Source organism: Mirounga leonina, unplaced genomic scaffold, assembly GCF_011800145.1.
Source record: "Mirounga leonina isolate KUSES-001 unplaced genomic scaffold, KU_Mleo_1.0 Mir_115, whole genome shotgun sequence".
NCBI classification, from domain to species: Eukaryota; Metazoa; Chordata; class Mammalia; order Carnivora; family Phocidae; genus Mirounga; species Mirounga leonina.
Window position 1 is genome coordinate 27389621 of NW_023270268.1, and position 20643 is coordinate 27410263.

A 20643-nucleotide genomic window follows, 5' to 3' on the forward strand; every position below is an offset into this window, starting at 1 on the left:
ACACATACCCTAGTTTCCTTCCACAGAATTGTTTCCCTCATTATTTCTAGTAGCTTCAATTACATATATTAGAATTTTAATCCTTAATATTTGACTTTCTGGTGAAAATAAAGAAGCAAACAATGGTGAACAGTCTGTTATACCAGCATTCTATATGCTGGCAAATTTATGAGTACATTTCATAATGCCTGGAAACATATACTTCCTTATAGTAAATTTTCCAGTGTGACACAAGATATGTCTACTAACAAACCCAAATATCTTTAGTTCCTTTGTAATAAGAAACCAAATGTAGGTAAAACTATGTTCAGTAAATAATATTTCACTATTTTATCTTATTTGGAAATGATCTAGTCAATGAATTGAACCTAACTCATCATTTAACTTAGCAAAACTTTTAAAGTTTCAAGTAACCAGAAAGATTTTGGAAACTGTTTTCTAGATAGATATACCATAAAACGTAATTATTGCTGAAAAGTTCACCGAGAAACTCTTATCCCATTTACATCTATTTAATTCAGTTTTTCTTGGCAATTATGTCTAGACTACCCAAGAAAACTTCATGAGACATTAGACAAAATCAGCCATCATCTCGCTTTTTTTTTTGCTGACAAATTTTTTAAGAAATAACATGAACTTATTTGATATTTAATAAACCTAGATAGATTAAAAGTATTATATTTAATGATGATTCTAAAGACATGCCTGTTTCAATTAAACTAACAAAAATTTTTTTTTTAAAGATTTTATTTATTTATTTGAGACAGAGAGAATGAGAGAGGGGAGGGTCAGAGGGAGAAGCAGGCTCCCTGCCGAGCAGGGAGCCGGATGTGGGACTCGATCCCGGGACTCCAGGATCATGACCTGAGCCGAAGGCAGTCGCTTAACCAACTGAGCCACCCAGGCGCCCTAAACTAACAAATTTAAACTAGTTTTTATTACTAAAGGTTAATCCTAGATCATGTGAACTTGAAAAACATTTGGGTTAAGTTCCCATTAAATTTCTGAGAGTCTTAGGAATACTTAATCCATATAAATGCTTTATTCTCCTTAAGCCAATTAAATAGAGATGTTTTACAAATTAATTTTGGCAATACCACCCAGACTTAGGAAAATACCACACATTACAACACATTTTATATATAGACACACATAAATATACAGATACATACAAACAGAGAACTTATATTTTCGGTTATAAAATTTTAGCCAAGGGCGCCTGGGTGGCTCAGTTGGTTGGGCAACTGCCTTCGGCTCAGGTCATGATCCTGGAGTCCCGGGATCGAGTCCCGCATTGGACTCCCTGCTCAGCGGGGAGTCTGCTTCTCCCTCTGATCCTCCCCCTCTCATGCTCTCTGTCTCCCATTCTCTCTCTCAGATAAATAAATAAAAAATCTTTAAAAAAAAAAAAATTTTAGCCAAATAATAGAAAACTCATCATTATTTTTAAGATTTTATTTATTTATTTGACAGAGAGAGACACAGAGAGAGAGGGAACACAAGCAGGGGGAGTGGGAGAGGGAGAAGCAGGCTTCCCGCCGAGCAGGGAGCCGGATGCGGGGCTTGATCCCAGGACCCTTGGATCATGACCTGAGCCAAAGGCAGACGCTTAATGACTGAGCCACTCAGGAGCCCCAAAAACTTGTTATGTTTTAAAAATTGTTAAGTTTGTTTACTTTTTAAAAATGTTTTTTAATTGTTTACTTTTTGAATAAGCTCTACACCCAGCGTGGGGCTTTAACTCACAACCCTGAGATCAAGAGTCACATGCTCCACCAACTGAGCCAGCCAGGTGCCCCCAAAACTCATTAGTTATAAATGAAATTGGATTCAAATTGTATTGCTGGCAGGTGGAGTAAGTTAAGTTTATGTGCTCAGATAGCTACAGTTTTGTTTTGTTTTGTTTACTAATATTGTGAAGACAAGATAAATGTCTTGTCTTAGGTGAATAAAAAAATTCACCTAAGTTCCAAACAGCCTTTCCCCTCTTTTTTCCTTCTGATGAGAATTTCCTCCCTGAAGTATGCATGTCAAAGAGATGGCCTAGATAAAAGTTCCTGGAGGAGACCAGGTAGGACATTTACATCTTAAAAAGCACAGGGAAAGAATGTAAGTTCCTCCAGAAAGAACTTTTGTTCCTGAAGGCCAGAATTTTTACAATAATTACAAGCCTTTTGAGATGAATAGGAGAGGTTTTGGGATTGGTAAAAAGGAGAGGTAGGCTTTGAATTGTTTCTAGAGCTGTATTTCTGGTTTTGCAGTTTTCTAAGATAGGGAAAGTTGCTTTTAATTCCTCAAAGAACTGGGTTGGAGCCTAAATGATGTCAAGGGGCTTAACCATTCATCCAACTACATTATCTTTAGTTTGCCCCTTTATGTCCGGGAGATCTTCAACTAAGATGGAAATAAAAAAGATTCTTATGTTCTGGATTTAGAGCTTTGTTTTGGAATGTTTTAGTAAATCCTTTCAGAAAGACTTCAGAAAGTATATTTCTCTCTGGGTATATTTAGCCTAGAAAAGGCATTTAAGGGGCACCTGGGTGGCTCAGTCGTTAAGCGTCTGGCCTTCGGCTCAGGTCATGGTCAGGGTCCTGGGATCTAGCCCCGTGTTGGGCTCTCTGCTCAGCAGGAAGCCTGCTTCTCCCTCTCCCACTCCCCCTGCATGTGTTTCCTCTCTCGCGGTATCTCTCTCTGTCAGATAAATTAAAAAGAAAAAAGGCATTTAAAAAGTTCTATCAGGCTCTGAATATCAGCTTCCAATTTGGCCAATTTCTGAGCACAGAGAAACTTTGAAAAAAGTCCTTTCAGATATCTTCTCAGTTTTCAGCTGCGATAAAGAGTAAATATTCCTGGGGCGCCTGAGTGGCTCAGTCATTAAGCGTCTGCCTTCAGCTCCGGTCATGATCCCAGGGTCCTGGGATCAAGTCCCATATCGGGCTCCCTGCTCCGCGGGAAGCCTGCTTCTCCCTTTCCCACTCCCCCTGCTTCTGCTCCTGCTCTCATGCGCTCTCTCTCTCTCTGTCAAATAAATAAATAAAATCTTAAAAAAAAAAAAAGAGTAAATATTCCTGGCAGTATTGAACAACCCCTTGGATGTAAGAGGCATCTTCAAAGAGGGTACAAAAGAAAGAAAGAAAGACTTAGATAATTTCTCTGAGGGCCAGCAGTAGTTTGGTAGGACCCTAGCCACAAATGGAGTTTAACCCACATTTCTGTCCAGCCATATCTAACCACAAATGGGGTACAACCCACATTCCTGTCTGGCTATATTTTGGGATTCTCAGACAGTTACCAAGTGAAATTCTCAGAACACAAACAAGACAAATAAGAAGGTAATGGCTGTCCCTGCGAGAGAAGAGATTAATAAACAATGAGTCTGGATTTGGAGAGGAAGGGACAACGTGAAATTTTATTTTCCTACTTCCACCAGGCATTATAGGCAGATTTGGGAGAGCTGACTCTGGTAAGAATTCTTACCCTTTGGGGGCTTCTGCTAACTTTTCCCAGGATCCCATCTGTAGGTTCCAGTATTTACCAATATTTGGTAAGGCTTTCCATTAATTTTTAGTTTCCCTTGGCTGTTTAAGGGAAACTGTAAACTGTAGCAGTTTACCAGAAAATCCTTCAGAGTCCTCTCAACCCTAGAAGAGCCCATATAGAGGGTCCTCCTTCAAAGGTAGATGTGGGGCATTTGGACGACCACTGCCTCGGTGGGGACTTTTGTTAATAGTCTTGTAGTCTCTTCAGAGTGCAAAGACAATTCAGACAGAGGATTATTAGAAAGCATACTCAAATAAAGAAGGATAGATGGGAGCAGTAGGAGTGACATCAGTCTTACAATCTTTTGTTTTGGGTGTCTCTTATATCTATAATTTTACATTAGCCTTTTGTAACAAATCTTTCAATGAAGGTACTTTGGAATTTTGAAGTTTTTGGAGACTTCTGCATGCCAATTAAAGTAGGTATCCAGTTCTGTTAGTTTGATTTAGAAACCGTTGCTTTCAAGTACACTTCTTAAATGAACAATCTCATCTAATTGGTATAGTCCCCATTACGGCCATTGTAATTTTAAGTTGTTGTTAGTAAGACTGCCATTTTGGTGGATATCTACAGTTTCTGGGATCATAGTTCTTATACATAAAATAAGCAGGTGAGCTAGAAGGTGGCACACTGAACTTTTTGGAACTTAAGGATCCTATTTCTTTAGCTACACCTTGGGTCTCTGGGAACCAAATTAATACCTAAGAGGGATGTGATAGTAGGTTTGGGATGTGTGGTGTTTTACGGTGTACCTTACCGCACAGAAATTTTCTTGAAGTTGGCAGGTGACCTAGTGTCAGTCTAACCTCTTCCATGACCAACTTACCAAATATGGGAGTCTTAGAAGTAAGTGGTGAGCATTTGAAAAGCTTTTAAGTGCTTAACTCATGCCTACCAACTTTGTGGCTTTTGGCTTCTGAGATTGACTTTAGCAGTGGCCTTTACCTACACAAAACAATACAAACAAGAACATCAACATACCGAAATAACCAAAGAGATATTATTGTGGACTGGCCAATAAAAGGCCTTGTATGTCCACCAGCAATTCCCAACATGGAATTGGGGACTGGGGAAAGGACTGAACCTGCATACCCCAACAAATGGGAACTGTGGACTGGGATTCCAATCAAATGAGGAACTGTGGACAAACAGGGTTAAAGACTTGGGTTCTAGGTAGAACATTCTGCCAGCTCAAACTGACCCGCCAAGCCCTGGACTGGGAATTGTGGACTGAACCAAGAGCTAAGAACTGGCATTCTTTTAGAGCCTTTTGTCTGTCTAAACTGACCTGTTGACCTGGAATAGAAAGCCAATTAGATAAGAAGCTCAATACAAAGACAGCAGAGCTCACTGGGGTGCCTGGGTGGCTCAGTCCTGAGTCCTGCTCCACACTAAGTGGGGAGGCTGCTTATCCCTCTCCCTCCCCCTTTGCCCCTGTCCCCCACAACAACAGCTCATACTCTTTTTCAAATAAATAAAATTAAAAACAAACAAACAAACAAAGATGACAGGGATCAGAATGGAGAGGAATTTATCCACGGCCTTCAGAAATGTTGAGAAAGAGAACTGTGTTTCTTGTTGTCCCAGAATCCATCAGGAATTTCCTTTGGATCCCACTGCTGCCAACAAATGTTAAAAACCAAATTCAACTGAGTACATTTTAAAGACCTTACTGGCTTTCTTCAACAATTCATGAATTGGTCAGCATCCCATCTAGATCTGGGAAGATATATAAAATGAAAGAGTTTTACAGGCAGAAGGGAAAGGGATAAGGAAGTTATACTAGTAAAGAAGCAGATTGGTTGTGGCAAGGTCATCTTCCTTCAGGGGACGGCAGGGGTCTATCAGGCCCGGTACCTCACTAGTGACCAGGTGGTTCCAGATGACTAATTTAAGATTCCATTCCTGGGAGATGCTAAAAGTATAATTAAATTGGGTATTAAGTCTCAGTTTCGCGACGTGAGACTTAGCATAAATAACTCCATTTTGGGCCTGCTGTCCCTTTTTAACAGAGGTCTGAAAGTTATTCAATTTGGGGAACTTCTTCTAAGAAAAAGAATACGAAATTGTAAATACTAAATTAGAGACAAATTGGCTATTAGAATAGAATAAGAAATGACAACAAATTACAAATTTGGGTGACAAATTTGAGATCACAAAATCTGGAAAAATAAGTGTTTTAATAAGTAATGCATCCTAAGGTGTTTTGTTTCTACATTTTTGGGCTTCAGATTTTTTTAATCACCACTTCACATTCTCTAAAGATATTATAAAAAAATAATCCAGATACTCCTTTAATATAGTTAATTTATATTTGTTTTTTATTTGAGTATAGAAAAGTTCCATGGGACTAGCTTCTGGCTCTTTCTCCACTCGCATACTTCAGGTGCTGGGCACCAGGGGATGCATTTATACAAAGATTTCAGGCCTTGTGATTTAGAATAGTAGGGAGTAGAAATATTCTTGGATGTCCTTTCTCTACCAAGACAGCCAGCAATAACTTAGCCATATACAGATAGGACTACAAGCCACATTTGTGTACCTCCCTAAATCCAAATGAAATCTAAACACATCCCTATCTCAACTTCTTTTAAGCCAGATCCAAAATTTTGCCCTTGGGTGCCCCAATGCTGCTTGATAGGAGAAGTGTAAAGAAGGAAAAGTCAGCAAAAAGAGTAACTCTAAAATCAATTGCAATAAAAATATCCTTTGCAAATTTTACCAAACCATAAGACCATGAGAACATTGCTAGAGTCTCTTTAAGGGCCTTGAAAGGGGCCCCTGTGAATGAAGGGCCCTGAAATTTAAGTTTATTTGGTTTCCAAGAGAATCCAGCTCTGGAGGAATGGTATAACACAAAAAATGGTATTTATACCATACATAATACGCAAGAGTCCACGCCATAGGGTAGCTTTAAAAGTAATGTTGTATGTGGTCCTATTCTGGGCAGCTTGAACTCCCAACTCCATCGAATGAGATAGAGGATGTTCTTGGATGGAGGATGTTCTTTCAGTGTATTTTGCTCTACAGTAAGTAGCACTATGAAGATGGAGATGTTCTGATACTGTTAAATCTCAAAGGTCCCCCACCCATACGCCCATTTATATTTGCAAAGGACTTGTTATTTGTAACGGAACAATTTGCAAATGCTACAGACCTCAAAACTCCTATATTGGTGTAATTAATATTAAACACACTGTTTACTATCCTTCCAAGCAGGGCAGTTAACACACAGAGAAAAAAGCATGTTATTGCTGTTAAAGACTACATCGTAGAAAGATTATAGCACGAAAGAAAGTCCTTAAGAATTCATTGAGATCTAATCAAGCTATTGCAAACTCATCTGTTATCTGCAATTATAACATAGTTACTGTAACTTGTCTCTGGATAAAATCACCTTTATGTTGGATATCTTTGCTGTATTTTGCTCCTTGGTGATGTATTCAAATGCCCAGTTTTCTCATGTATATCCTCTTTTTTTTTTTTTAAGATATATTTATTTATTTGAGAGAGAGGTAGTGTGTGAGCAGGGGGAGGGGCAGAGGGAGAAAGAGAATCTCAAGCAGACTCCACACTCAGTGTGGAGCCCAACACGGGGCTCGATCTCACAACCCTGAGATTCTGACATGAGCCGAAATCAAGAGTTGGTCACTTAACGGAGGACTGCCTCACCAAGGTGCCCCATCCTCTTAGTAGAAATTCTTTTTTTTTTTTTTTTTTTTTTAGGATTTTATTTATTTATCTGACAGAGAGACAGGAGAGAGGGAACACAAGCAGGGGGAGTGGGAGAGGGAGAAGCAGGCTTCCTGCCGAGCAGGGAGCCCGATGTGGGGCTCCATCCCAGGACCCTGGGATTATGACCTGAGCCGAAGGCAGACGCTTAATGACTGAGCCACCCAGGTGCCCCTTAGTAGAAATTCTTGACTCATTTTACTCTTCTTCCTTTGTTCTGCAAATAACTGCCCTTAATGTAAGCAGTCCTTATAATTGTGTCCTATACCATAAACCCTATTATAATATTTACCACTATACTAGGCTATGGCCTGTAAGTACATCTCAAAAAAAATAAAGCACATCACAGAAGTATTTTGGTCTTAAAAGTGCATAGTTTGTAATCAAACTGTTTACACCAATTAGGTAGTGTAAAACCCTATTTCATTAGTCTTAAAAATTATCCTTTTGCTCTATCCCCAACATATAATTTCTGTATAATGTACTTTAGAAAAAATTTTATAGTCTCTGAAATGTTATACAGCTTTATTTTCAATGTTTTGTTTTTAAAGGCTGAAACTATTTCTCTAAGGAATACACTGTTTCAATAGAAAGCTTTTTTTCTACTTAGGAAGTTTTCCCCCACTTCTTTCATCTAACCAGGCTGCTTAAGGTTGATACATCTGGTCAAAGACACATTGTTCCAAAGGTCCTGACCTGAAATAAGAAAACAAGGACTGATTTATAGCTGACAACACAACTATAACTCCATTGCCTGTGCATTGACCCTCTAATTTTTGTTTTCCTCCCTACCAAACTGTGGCTATGCTGATACGATGCTCACAGTTATTTAAGGGGGGAAAAATGTGATCTCTTTATACTTGTATAGTCCTTTCCCCTGGTCATTCAAAATAACTCATTTTAGGCCAACAGGTATCTACTCAAAGAAGGTCAAAGTCCTATAACTTTAAGGCAATTTTTTTTTTTAAGATTTTATTTATTTATTTGAGAGAGAGAGAATGAGAGAGAGCACATGAGAGGGGTTAGGGTCAGAGGGAGAAGCAGACTCCCCGCCAAGCAGGGAGCCCGATGCGGGACTCGATCCAGGGACTCCAGGATCGTGATCCGAGCCGAAGGCAGTCGCTTAACCAACTGAGCCACCCAGGCACCCCCGAGGCAATTTTTTTAAGAATTTAATTCATTTTTGGGGAAATGCTGGAGAAGGTTTAAAATACTGATATACACTCTCATGCTAATTTTTCAGACTTGAGGACTATTGGCATGATCAAAATATTTTTAGATGAAAGTTTTAAGTTTCCTGTAAATCAGTGCTCAAATTTTAGCACTGGAATCACCTGAAGGACTAAATAATAGGATGCAGGGCCCTACCCCTAGAGTTGCTAATTCAGTAGGTCTGAGGTGGGGCCTCAGAATTTGCACTTCTAAAAAGTTCCCGGGGGTGGTAGGGAGCACAGTTTGAGAACCACTGATGCAAACCGATATAGCTCATTTGGTGATGCATATTTTCAAAAATCAAAGCTCACAGGGTTTACACCTTCTCAAGCATGTATGCAATTTGGAAGATGGAGAGTCACTGCCAAAGCCGGGGGATAGTGATGATGATTTAAAGCTTCATAGATTCTTAACTGGCCATTTTCAACCATAGCTGCCCTATGCCTAGTAGTGTTATATAATCCTTAGTAATGCAAGAAGTCATTGAACAGTGTCTTGCCATAAGTGTTGAGCGAGATGGTCAAGAAAGAATTCTTGAGACGTTTTATGGTACAACTTAGTAAGTTTATTTAAGTAGCACAGGGACCGGACCTATGGGCTGAAAGAGCTGTAGTTTTGCTGTATGTAGCTGGTGGTTATATGCCTAATGCTCAAGGGGGAGGTGTAGGGAGTATTAGATCATGAACGTTTTCTTTGAATTTCTACTCGTAGAACTGCTTTCTCAATATTTCTCTGGTGCTTATCATTCAGCTTGGTATTAACTATCAGTGAAATGTACAGGCGGTCATGAGACACTTTATATATGTAGCAACCAGTACGTATTTCATCCTTATCAAAATTATGCAGGCTATAGGTCAGCCTTCTGGGCTAAAGGTGAACATTCTCCTGCTTTTATACCTCATCATAAGAGTAATCTAAAATATGTTTTTATCTTTTTAATTCCTTCTTCTGTAGCTGTTTACTGATTGAAGTGATGTGGCAACTGAGAATTATAATTGTTGATTTAAATAACGGAATATAAAAAAGGTGTAATCATTGTATGTCCTCCATATGAAGTCTTTTTTTTTTTTTTTTTAAGATTTTATTTTTTGCCAGAGAGAGAAAGAGAGCGAGCACAAGCAGGGGGAGTGGCAGGCAGAGGGAGAAGCAGGCTCCCTGCTGTGGGACTCAATCCCAAAACCCTGGGATCATGAAGGCAGATGCTTAACAAACTGAGCCACCCAGGCATCCCCTAAAACTATTATGAAATCTCAACATTAAAAACAAAATCACTCAATTTTACCTTACCCCTATTCTGGTTAATATATAAATATAATTATAAGATCAGAAGAAAGAAAAATTTACCACTTGGAATAAAATGAGTATTCCTATACTGTTCAGTGGCTTTTAGATCCTTACGACATGCGTTTAATATGTATTTTGTTGATTTTTCAATAAAGCATGTTAATGAACTTGTCTCAATTACCTATTGAATAATCTCTCTAAAATGCCTGTCTGTAATTATTTACTGTTAGGATTATACTTCCATTTTAGCAGTAATTTCAACTCTGAGAAGATAAACCCAAGGGATTCTAGAATAGCTTCTGCTTGGAGCATGATTTCCCCAGTGTCCAAAGGTTAAATAAGAACAAGTGAATAGATGTGGACAATGACCAAGCATGTTGTAAAATCAAGTCCTTATTAATTAATACCATTCTTAAATGAGCTATGGGGCAGATATTCTAGGCTCAGGAATTAATGGCCATCAAGGTTTCAGGGTGCCCCATTGAGTTGAAAGATGCAACAAAACAAAATGATAAATTGTAAAAGGTAATTCAATAAGCAGGGCAGCTTCTCACATATTCTCTAGTAGGTCACTGAGGTAGCTTTAAGGAAATAGGAGCCAAGATGGATATTGGACTCCTGGCTTTGACGTTGAATAGGGAGAAATTATTATTTTTTTTTAAAGATTTTATTTATTTATTTGACATGGGGTGGGGAGGGGAGAGAGAGCACAAGCAGGGGGAGTGGCAGCCGGAGGGAGAGGGAGAAACAGGCTTCCTGCTGAGCAAGGAGCCCCATGTGGGACTTGATCCCAGGACCCTGGGATCATGACCTGAGCTGAAGGCAGACGTTTAACCGACTGAGCTACCCAGGCTCCCAATATTGAGAAATTCTTGTTCAAAGAGTTTCACCTGTGTTGAGTCCTAGCCTTGTTAGCTATAAAAAGCAATTAACAAGATCTAGTCTGCTTACCTTACAGGGTTGTGAGGATTAAATTTAATTATGTACATGGAAATGTCAACTGAAAAGCCCTAAACAAATGTGTTTTGTTAGCTGTTCAGTGAAAAATGATTCTCATTTCCCTAAAAGTAATACAAATTCTTTAATCAGGTATGCAATCTTTACCTTTCCAAGTGCTTTTCAGGGTTAAAATGAGTGATTTAATCATTTAAACTAGGGAAGAATATGTTTAGGTTTTTTTTTTCTTAATGTCATAGCTTTTTAACTGCTCTAAGTCAGAAAATAGAAAGTTGATGTGCAAACCTCAAAACAATAAATATTTTTATATTGGGGCACCTGGGTGGCTCAGTTGGTTGGGCGACTGCCTTCGGCTCAAGTCATGATTCTGGAGTCCTGGGATCGAGCCCTGCATCGGGCTCCCTGCTCAGCGGGGGGTCTGCTTCTCCCTCTGACCCTCTTCCCTCTCATGCTCTCTGTCTCTCATTCTCTCTTTCTCAAATAAATAAATAAAATCTTTAAAAAAAATAAATATTTTTATCAAGTTTGTTGGAAAAAAATGACTATGGAAAACTTAATTTTATTTTAGCAATTTCACGGTAGAATCTATCACTAAGTAGTCATTAGCTGAGTAAACAAGAAAAAATAATTAAACAAGAAAAAGTCTGGTCTCGGGCACACAACTATATAAGAAAATGAAAATTCTGAAATCTAACTAGTTTTCAAGAATAATGTGCAGAATAGCGTAATTTAAAAATACTCCTGATTAGTAATAAGTAAAATTTGTCAAAGGAGTTTCTGAAATTAACAGCCATTTTTTAACTTTATATGCTAATATGGAAATCACCTAATTTAAAAAACAGACAATACTCCCTTGTTCAGTTTTTTTTTACTTACATCTTATTCTGTAACTTCCCATTGATTAACATTGCCTTTACTATTTAAAGTACTTTAACATTTTATCATTTGCATATGTCATAGTATTTTGAATTCTTTTAACTTGTATCAGAGCAGCCAACCAAATAATATTTATCTAAAGCAAACTGATTTTTTTCTCATTTAAGACTCTATCAGGGCGCCTGGGTGGCTCAGTTGGTTAAGCAACTGCCTTCGGCTCAGGTCATGATCCTGGAGTCCCGGGATCGAGTCCCGCATCGGGCTCCCTGCTCACCAGGGAGTCTGCTTCTCCCTCTGACCCTCCCCCCTCTCATGTGCTCTCTCTCTCATTCTCTCTCTCAAATAAATAAATAAAATCTTAAAAAAAAAAAAAGACTCTATCAGTTAGGATGCTTCCAGCTGCAAGAAACAGAAAATATAATTTGTTTATTATCTCATATTAAAGGACATTCTGTGGTAGGACAGGATCCAGGATTGGCTCATTTGTTAGCTTAATTATGCATTAAAGGACTTGGCTTCCTCTGATCACTGCTTTGCCATCCTTGGTGTTGGCTTTTTGGAGGAAGAGGGGTAGGTAGGGTAATGAGGTGGCTGCAGCACTTCTAAACATTCAAAATTACAGGGAAGGCTTGTTAAATCACAGATTGTGGAGTCCAACCACCCAGAATTTCTGACTCAGTAGGTCTGAGTGGGATCTGATAATTTGCATTGCTAATGAGTTCCCAAGTGATGCTGATGCTGCTGGTAGTGGGGACCACACTTTGAGAAACACTAATTTTGACTAATGATCCTGGAGGGGAATGGATGTTTGAGGATTACTGGTAACATTCATTACAAGATGTACTTTATCATTTGGAATGTAACAGAGAGTTCCTTTTGCTCTCCTCATAGGGCCTGATGCCATTTTTAGTCTGTCAGCTTCCTGTTCAATATTCTAGAGAGAGACACTGCTCATTTTGAATACCAATATTCCTATGGTTGAGGTAGCAGTTTCTTAGAAAATAGTTTTGCATTCAACTGTTTGAACTAGGGACTGCTTGAGCCAGTGCAAGCTCCAAATTTGCACTTCAGCTTATTTGTTCCTGGCCTGTATAAAGCTTTTTTCCCCTTTCTTTCCAGAATCCCCATTTTTTTTTTTTTTAAGATTTTATTTATTTATTTGACAGAGAGAGACACAGCTAAGAGAAGGAACACAAGCAGGGGGAGTTGGGGAGGGAGAAGCAGGCTTCCTGCTGTGCAGGGAGCCTGATGTGGGGCTCGATCCCAGGACCCCGTGATCATGACCTGAGCCGAAGGCAGACGCTTAATGACTGAGCCACCCAGGCACCCCAGAATCCCCATTTTCTTAATCCCCCAAATATAGAATATTTGGCAATATTGTTATTTTTAATATCTTCTGAAATAAGCTACATAAACCTTGCCTTTTATAACCAAGAAAGCAAAAATAAAGTTGTCTGAAGGTACATATAAATGCTGCTAATCTAATTTCCCATCTGATCATTATTTGTAGTGATGAATTTTCTAACTTGAAGATTTAACCGTTTGCTTGTGTTGCAAGAACTCCTTTCTGCCAATTTGTAATTTTCCTTCTCTATCATCTATCTTATAAACCATCTTGCCAAATTGCATTTCTCCTTTCTCTGTTAGCTGTTTCATAAACCATCTCTTTGGTGTGGGTTCCCTATTTTGTGTAGTATGCTCAATAGGAATATGGTCTGTAGACTTGCATGACTGTCCAGGGCTAAACTTGAGAATCCTCATAAAACCTTGGGCAATTTCTGTGCTGTTGATCTCCCTAATTTATTATCATAATGGCATTTTTGTGCCTTTTTTCTCATTTGTTCTCACAATAGGAAGCACGGTGGAGAGGGATGATTTCTGCAGGGGGCCTGGACTTGGGACAAGTTCAGGCAAAGATGCAAGCTTTGCAAAAAATATTTGACTTCTAGAAAATGGTGGGGTAGAAAACTTTTAAGTGCAAAACGTACCATTTTGGTAGTCTGAGGAAAAGCAACCTTTCCCAAAGCTCTCTCCAGTGTGCAACACAGTATACAAAGATTGAAAATGTTTCTGATGTGAAATTGAGGATTTGAATGGACGTAGGGGGCCCAGGCTATTACTGCCAACACAGCAAGGGATCAGCAGATATAATATGGAATCTGTCTGATAGTTTCAACTAATTTATGACAACCAACCTATCTGTAAAGCTTACAAAATGAGGAGAACGCTGGCCAGTGGCAACTTAGTGTAGTTGGCTATTCTAAGGCCTGTTGCTTATACCTAGTCTCCAAGCTGTCTTGTCCAAGAATTAAGAGTAGATTCCTGGATACTTAAGGTAATAACCGAAGACCGTGCAGGACATGATAGTGCTTTTGACTTTGTCACGCATTGATATACATGCCATCAAAACCCAAAGCACAAGCTCAGCTTGTGCATGGAAGCAGCCACCTCAACATCATTATTTTTTTTTGTTTTGTTTTGTTTTTTTAAATTTTATTTATTTATTTGACAGAGAGAGAGAGACAATACAAGTGGGGGGGGGAGGGGAGAGGGAGAAACAGGCTCCCCTGGAGCAGGGAGCCTGATGCGGGGCTTGATCCCAGGACCCTGGGACCATGACCTGAGCCGAAGGCAGCCGCTCAATGACTGAGCCACCCAGGCGCCCCAACATCGTTATGTTTTAATTTCAAATGGTTATCTGGGTTCAAAATCTGGGTGTGAAATTTCATCTGCTTTGAGTAGTGCTCAATTTTTAATACTTCCTACAATGATTAGGACTTATTCTTGTTTAGACCAAGTTGTACTAGTTAACCCCTTTGTGGTTCGGAGATTTAAATTCAATCTTAAACCTTGGAAAATCCCTTAATTCTTTGCTTTACAGGAAAGTAGCTCATGTTTTAGTTTGATCAGAGGTAGCAAGTAGCAAAGTCAAAGGTGGGATTATGTTTAAAAAATAAAAAGGTGGGGGGACACCTGGGTGGCTAAGCGTCTGTCTTTAGCTCAGGTTTTGATCCCAGGGTCTTGGGATCGAGTCCCACATCAGGCTCCCTGCTCAGCGGGGAGCCTGCTTCTCCCGTTGCCTGCTGCTTCCCCTGCTTGTGCGCTCTCTCTCTCTGACAAATAAATAAAATATTAAAAAAAAAAAAGTGGGATAATGTTTATTCATTCAACAACATATATGTATTTATGATGACCATTTTCCAGATTACCCATTTATTCAATAGGTCTTTATTAGATATTTACTACAGACCAATGATTTTGGGCCAGAGATGAATTATGCCAGTTTGGAAACTAGACAGAATATCCTTTAAATGGGTACATTTTTACCTCAAGATAAATCTTGGCATGTATATAATATGGAATATTGTATGTCTATTTTCCGTGGAAACAATGAAGTCCAGAGATGACTTCTGGATATGGGACTCATACTCACTTTGCTCTTCCTCTTTCCCTTTTTTTTTTTTTTTAAAGCTCTTATTTATTTGAGAGAATGAGCAAGAGAGAGCTCACAAGCAAGGGGAGTGGCAGAGGCAGAGGGAGAAGCAGACTCCCCGCTGAGCAGAGAGCCTGATGCGGGGCTCCATCCCAGGACCCTGGGATCATGACCTGAGCTGAAGGCAGATGCTTAACCTACTGAGCCACCCAATCGTCCCCCTTTCCCTTTCTTATCCTCATCTGTGCTCCCACCTACCCCTCACCTCCAATCCAGAAGATTGGTAGTACATACCAAAGATCCCAAATATCACCACAGGCTCAGAACTTGTTGAATGAGGAAACTGAGTCATATATAAACTTTGAAAATTAAAAAAGCACACTTACAATTCTCTAGTTTCTTCTGCTAGTTTCAGCAAGGAAATGCTAGCAAGTGTAGAAGCTATGCAATTTTGTGGGCTGATAAAATATTTGTAAAGTACTTGGGTATCTCTGTGCTTAGTAAAGCCAACCAAATACAGGTAGATCATTTTTGAGCTCATTTGATTTTTATTCTTGCTTCTAATTTTTACTCTTCCAGTACAGCTAAGATAGAGAACCAAGCAGATGTACAGCAATTCTGGCAGGTGGTTGTTAGACACTGATTCGATATGATGCTTCTTTTAGTAAGACTGTATTTCCCCCAACTTGACCCCTAGCATGTCCTTTCTCTCACAGGAAGAAAAATACTTCTGTTGTTCTGTTTGAGTAGGTTAGCTTATAACAATAAAGCACTGTGTCTTTATATGCTTTTAAAATATCTACCTTAAAAAAAATGACAACTTTTTTTCTAGCAGCTAGGTAAAATTCCTTAACTATTAATCTTTGGTACTTAAAACAACGTTAAAATAGCCTTTAAAATAAAACATTAATAGGGGCGCCTGGGTAGCTCAGTAGGTTAAGTGTCCGCCTTCGGCTCAGGTCATGATCTCAAAGTCCTGTGATTGAGTCCCACATCAGGCTCCCTGCTCAGCTTGGAGTCTGCTTCTCCCTTTCCCTTTGCCCCTCCCCCTGCTTGTGCTCTGTCTGTCTCTCTCTCTCTCAAATAAATAAATAAAATCTTAAAAAAAATAAAATAAAACATTAAGGAAAGATTTTAAAACAACCTTTTCCAGGTTAATTTTTAAATCCTAAAGGGCCACATATTTCTTCATCATCCAGGTTTATAAAAATGCCATCTATCAAATTTGTTATTAATAACAAGATGCCTCACATCCTTTGTGTAATAAGGCACAGTATAAATAAAATTTGAACACCATGACTATCCTTCCTCAATCTTCCCTATTTGTAGTATTTCCCCCAAGCAGAGGTACCTGACAAATTCCCCTTTATTGCTCATATGTGGAACACTTTTTGCATCAGATATATTTAATTAATTTTGTAGGTTAAATATTCAGAACCAAATGAGTAGATTTTTAGAGCACTGATTCATAAAGAAGAAAACAGAGGGAACTTGAACATAATACATTTCATTGCCATTAATCTAATTAATCTCATTCTAGCTAGCTAATAGTCTGTTTTGCTTGTTTCTCTGTATAATCTTATACAGTGCCTATAATTTACGACCTGTCTTCACTTTATCAGATCCTCACAACAATCTTTTGAGGGAAAGGATAGTTATTATGCATACATCTGTATCTAAAATATAATATATATGTATGTATATGTATAGGTGAATGTATATATATGTATATATATGTAATGCAGTGTACATGTATTTTAGTCCCCTTCCCCCAAGATGAGGAGGTGGAGATTGCTAATACAAAAGTCTCATGGCAGGTTAGCTGGTCGGAGGAGAGAATGCTGAAAGAAGGAAGAGGATTTCTTTTTTCTTTTTCTTTCTTTTTAGGAAGAGGATTTCTGAAGCTTATGGCTCAAGCATTCCCCACTGCTCTGGCTTGAACAGTGTTAATAAATGCTATCTTTCATTTACATAGGAAGTCAAAGCTGGTGCTAGTGATGTTGGCTAGCTTGGTAGAAGAGGTGTTCAGACACAGAACAGAGGATCACTCTATGGAGATGTGTTGATAAGGCTGAAGGATTAGCTGAGGGGTTGAACTAGCTATCCTTAAAGGCTTTTTGCTGCTCCCAAGCCCAGGAGTTTGTGAGATGACTGATGGTGGATTAAGAATGCAGGCAGTGTGTAACAGTTCTTCTGGACAAAGCTGGTTTTATCCAGTTTCTTTTTTGCCTTAGTTATAGGAACAATGGCTTTCACAATTTAGGCAACCAAAAAGTAAAATTCCACTGTAAGCTACTTTAGGTTTAAGCCATGGGGTGATATATCCTTGGGGGAGTTAGTTTTGAATTCTGTGTTAATGCTGGGGTTTTGCAGTGCACAACAGATAATTCTGAAGTTACCTCAGAAAAAATGCCTGAGCTTGGGGTGTATGGGGTAGCTGGGTGATGGTCTTTGGGGAGGGTATGTGTTGTGGTGAGTGCTTTGTGTTGAGTAAGACTGATGAATCACAGACCTGTACCCCTGAAACAAATAACACATTATATGTTAATAACAATAAAAAAAGAAAAATGTCTTAGCTAATTAAGGCAATCCAATATCAAATTTTGTAAAGGGAAATTACCCTCAATTTTGTAAGATCATATGTTAATATCGAATAATGTCTACATTTACATTTTCTACTTTACGTGCTTATGTTTTTAATACAATGCTGTGGTGTCAAGGTCCAATAAGTATAGTAACTAATAATCATTACAAATTGATTACAACATTGAGCAAGAGATAGCACATTCCTTGTTTTACAAATGAGGTTTATAACACTGTTGGCTGGGCAAAAATCCCTAAGCATGTAAGCCAAAGGTGTGTTATAGATAGTAACTCTAAGACTAGAAACTAGTTCATCCTGATTTTTATGGTTTGTTTTGGAATTTAATAGTGACCTCGTTGAATAAAATCTTAACGTATCTTAATTGAAAAGTAAACCTAGAAAGCTGTCCAGAACTTTTGATCCTAGACTAATTCCACAGGGTTAAATGGGGAACACAGGTAACCCGGTCCATTTATTTTGACGTTGAACATGTGGTCAGAGAACATATCGGGAAGTGTTACAGGACCTGAGATAAGGGGCAAATTTTTTAATGAGAATAAGTGGTGATGGAGAAAAATACCTCTAGCACACAAGGGAGGACTCCTGCGGTTTTTACAGTTCTTTGTGGCGAATGCGGTCGAACTCAGAAGGTGTAGCCCTGCCCTCTAGTGGATTTGGGTGCGAGAAGACTTAGGTTTAGTCTCCGGTTCCGGGCCAAAGTTTATTAACATCAACCGTCCATAAAAAAGTCACTTACTGGGGGGTCTGGGTGAGATGCTGAGCAAGTGAAAGGTTCAAGTGGCAAAAGACATAGCCAGTGCTGGAGGTAATTCCCGTTCTTCGGCTTCCACCCCTGGACGCTCGGTTTCTAGTGGCTCCAACCTTTCGGGTTCCACACACGTGAAAAGGCTGAGTCCTGCCTTCTCATTACACACAGGCACTTCAGCAGATCCCTTAGCGGGATAGAACCTTGGGAAGTCGCCCCGCGATGACCTGCTCCCGCAAGTCAGAGCAAAGCAGCTGTAACAGGGGTGTGCAAGTGAGGTTGGGAAGTCCCAGTGAGAACACCAGAGTCCCTCTGCGTTCGCCCCTTCCCTCGGAGGTCCTCGCGTCGCCCGCCGAGATTGTGACGGCCACCCCGACGGGAGGGGCTTCCCATGTCGCCTTTGTTGAGGGCGCTCAAATACCTCGGGGACAGGGAGCATGATCGTACCTGCCCGCTTGGCCCTACCCCGCGGCTGCCTCTTGAGAATGCGTGCCCGGGGCTGGGGAGCGGGTGGGTCTCCGACCCTCGCGCCCAGTGGGTGCGTAGAAACGGGCAGGTACCGTCCCAGGGGTCAGCGAAGAGCCTCCACAGGGAAGGTAGGGCCGGGGCGGGGCTCGGGCCCAGCGCGCCCTCGTACGGGACTGCTCCGCACCCAACCAGAGCCCTTTCGGGCGGGCGGCCCGGCCTTCGCTTCATTTCCGCCGTCTGCGCCTGTGCGTGCGAGTGCGCATGCGCGCGCTCCTCTCGCAGCGGAAGTAGTAGCGACAAAGCTCGGTCCGCGGCGGGCCCGGGAGTACGGGGCGTGCTGGGGCGGGGGGCGGCGGGGAGGGGCCGAGCGCAGGAGGCGGAGGCGGGAGCAGACCAGCGCGGCCGCGCCGAGCCGGCCGGGCCGACCCTGACGGGTCCCCTCACCTCCTCTCCTTTCCCCTCCCCGACCGCCCTCCCGTTCGCTCCTTCCTGACGCCGGGAGCAGGCTCTTGCCTGGCGCCGCCGCTCGGCGAGCCACTCCTCTTCGCTCCAGGCACGCGGGGCGCTCCCGCGAGCCTCGCGGGTGAGTCCCCCGCAGCCCGGAGGAAGGGGGTCTGGGGCTTTGGGAGGGCACCGGTATTACCTATTGCCCCCCATTTCCAGAAACTTCCAGGTCCTGAGGGAGGGAGCGGCCGGTGATATCCCAGCTTGGGGGTGTCTCTAGGGCGCCGCCCCGCCGGCTTGAGCTGGGGGCGTTGCGGGGCTGAGGGGGTGGGCATGCGATCTGGGGGCTCCCGACGTGGTGGCGGGGCGGGGGTCTCCCTCCTCGCCCTCTCTGTCGTCAGCGCCGCTTCTCCTGGTTTCTCTTGCAGATGCTGCTGCTAGGGGTGGTGGGAGCAGCCGTGGGACGTGTGGCCGGGAGAGGGGGTGACAGCCTGGGATTCCGGGGGCTTCTCTTCCTTGTCCTCCTCTCCTCTCTATTCCCAGTGTGGCCGCGGCTGACACTAAAGACTTTGTAGCCATCAACCCAAGTGCAGTTTCGATGGAAAATGAAGGTAAAGGCCCCTGGCAGACGGGTTGCAACGCGGAGTTGAGGGTGTGGTGGTTTGCTTTTAAGTTGCCTTTCTTTTTCCACCTTTTTATTTTCCTGATTTTATTTTTTCCTTTGTGAAGTATACAAGGAATTGCTTTCTTCGGATATTAGCTTTTATTTTGGTAACATAGAGCATTTCGGAAATTAAGGCACTGTGGGTTGACTGAGCTTTATTCCGCTTTCCTGAGAAAGCTGCTGTCTTTAGCTTAGGGAATGGAAAGGAAGTTTTCATTTCAGACAGCATCTGTGCTTGTTTAAATAGCTGTTTGAAAGGAATCACTCGAGGGGAAGTGGAAATGGAGAGGGAAGGGGATGGACTGCATCTCTTTATATTTGCATATGGAAACAATTTTTTATTAACTCAGATTTGTTTTTCAGTTCAGAAAAAATAATTTTGAATTTAACAGAATGTTTTGAGGTGATTTCCTTTCTTAAAGTTCCTCCTTATTTCAAAACATCATTTAGGAGGTTGACAGTGGAACTTGTTTGTCTACTGTGCACTTTGGACCACTAAATTATCATTCACACGTTACTGGATTCCTTTGGTCTCATTAAAATATTTAATGCTTTTCATTACACGGTACTGGTTATTTTCCAAAAGCGTTGAACAACTCTGAATATGATTTTCTCTCCTGAAACGACCACATTTATTCTGTGGTCTGAATTCTGACTTGTGTATGATAATCCCCCCCCCCCGA

At 40.9% G+C, this 20643-nt stretch overlaps 1 protein-coding gene and 1 long non-coding RNA gene across 6 annotated transcripts in view; one reads left to right on the top strand and one right to left on the bottom strand.

The window, feature by feature from the left end:
- The window catches only part of LOC118003598, a 57660-nt gene extending 38596 nt beyond the window's left edge, over window positions 1–19064 (bottom strand). For both annotated transcript variants that reach the window (XR_004677362.1, XR_004677356.1), the window contains exon 1: window positions 18199–19064. This is a non-coding gene — a long non-coding RNA (uncharacterized LOC118003598). The remainder of the gene's footprint in view (window positions 1–18198) is intronic.
- ATP2C1 (ATPase secretory pathway Ca2+ transporting 1) overlaps window positions 1–20643 on the top strand; it is a 168471-nt gene that overhangs the window by 17507 nt on the left and 130321 nt on the right. The window lies entirely within an intron of this gene.